Raw genomic sequence first — 2,500 nt, 5'->3', positions numbered from 1 at the left:
AAGGCATTGTCGAAAATGGAAATGCAAAATCCTATGGGATTTTAAGATTCAGTGCGACCATGAGATAGAGAATAGGAAGCCGGACACAGTCTTAATTGAGGAAGAAAACAAACTATGCTGGATCATATATACAGCATGCCCAGCTGACAACAAGGTATGCGATAAGGAAGAAAGAAATGTCGAGAGATATGAAAGGTTAACTTGGTGAAGTTAAGCAATTGTGGTCGATGAAAAAGGTAGCAGTAGTACCAATAATTGTCCTGGGAACAGTGAGCAAAAGTCTAGAGAAATATTTGGAACAAATAGGAGCGGCAATAAGGGTGGAGCACTTGCAGAAAACAGCACTTCTGGGAACCGCTCGAATACTCCGAAACATGCTCGAAAAATAAGAGGCATTACCTTAGTTCACTGGTAGTGAACAGCTGACACTGTAATACATCTCCAGTGTTAGAAGCTGTGCAAAGGCAATGATAATAGTGATGATGATGATAATAATAATAATAATAATCATAATAATAATAATAATAATAATAATAATAATAATAATGATGATAATAATAATAATAATAAATGCCAAAACGAATTTCTGTGGGATGGTGTGTCACACCTTGACCCCCTCTCTCACTATTCAATGATACTTCTACTATTGTTGTTGGGGTGAGTAACAGTAGGCATAGAGACGGTGAGGGCGGTAGTAGATGACAGTTGAGATGGTAATGGAGTGAAAGTAATAGTATGAGCTGTAGTTGTGATAGAGGCGGAGGTAACGGCGATGATGGTGGTGGTGGTTGTAGCTGAGGCTGTGAAGAATGACGGTGATAGTAAGGGATGTGAAAGATAGTGGTGATGCTGGTGGAGAGGAAGGCGGCGAAGTCAAAGGTGTCGATGATGGTAGCGTCTGAAGTCTGAATGGTCTGTGACAGTTGTAGTGGGGATGGGTGTGTTACTGGTATTGGTGATGGTTGAAAGCAGTCAACAGAGAGAGAGAGAGAGAGAGAGAGAGGCTGAAGGAGAGAGAGGGAGAGGTTACACAGAATAAAATTATATTCACTCCTGAATGGGAGGACAGAAAACGATGTTTATCATGAAGTTTTGCAATAAGTTCCAAGTCGACATATATCATTATTTTTACGAAAATTGTTCATTGCTTGAAAAATATTGGTCAAGTTTAATACATTAGCACTGAATGCATGAAGTGTCTTTCATGAGCTCAAGGCCCAATGAAGGGCCCTCCACAGAAGTTACCTTAAAATCCACCAGATAGGGCAGGTTTTAAGCTAGTATTTATATATGTATATAATTCAATAATAGGATAAAGTCTTCTATAAGAATTTATCAAGTAGCTAGCGTAAAAAACCTCATAAGGGAAAAATCCATCATTTATTCCCTAAAATATATTTATTTATGTAAGAGCATTACTACACATGAATGCCTCACTCTAAGAGGGACTCTAAGGTCAAACTACCATAATAAACACATTTTTACCGAACGCTATGAAATGCAACTCTCAAAGCTAGCCCCCTAAAACAGACTAAACTGCGGATCATGATTTCGTAATTATTGCAGTAATATGAGCCTTTTACTCATCAGTACAGTATGGTCAAGACACATAAAAATAAACAAAAAATCAACATACCAGACGAACACTTCATGTAATCACCACAGTACACAGAAGATTGTTTATCCCTATATATATCTATGTAAGAGGCGGAGATTTCGAATTGAATCTCGGTACATGTTTTTTTTTCAGAATAAAATTCAGCAATAACACTACTACTACTGCTACCACCACCACCACCACCACCACCACCACCACCACCGCTACTACTACTACTACTACTACTACTACTACTACTACTACTACTACTACTACTACTAGACATATAAAAGTGGCAGAAACTGCTGCAACAATGATAGGAAAGATAGGATTTTGCTCATGGAAAGAGAAGTGAGATAGTATTATGCTCATGGAAGAGAGGAGATGCTATCATAGCTGAACATTCTATGTAGAAGATAAGTGGGTGAAGTATATATATGTATGTGTATGTGTATGTGAGTGTGTATGTGGGGGGATTCAGCAAAGAACGTATGACGATTGAATATGTATATATATATATATATATATATATATATACGAAGTTAAAGTCTGTCATTCCGGCCATGACGAAGGGAAATAACCCTGAAAATCGAGTCGCCTTTATATATTTATATATTTGATCCTTTATATTGAACACTCAATATTTCGTCTACATTCAATACTTTATTTCATGGTGCCATCCATTTTTATTTTATTTTATATTATATATTGTATATTATATTATATATTGTAATATTCCATATTCTATATCCCACATTGGTTCTGCAGGAATATAAATAAAACATAAAAAACAGACAGTGTTGGAACTCTTTTAAACAAAATAATATATTCCTCTATACACAATCATACAAAAAAAAAACCCTTTTGTGTATTTATTTTTACTCGCATATATATATGTATATA

Source organism: Octopus bimaculoides, chromosome 8 (assembly GCF_001194135.2).
Source record: "Octopus bimaculoides isolate UCB-OBI-ISO-001 chromosome 8, ASM119413v2, whole genome shotgun sequence".
In the NCBI taxonomy this organism is placed as follows: Eukaryota; Metazoa; Mollusca; class Cephalopoda; order Octopoda; family Octopodidae; genus Octopus; species Octopus bimaculoides.
This window is presented reverse-complemented; position numbering follows the sequence as displayed.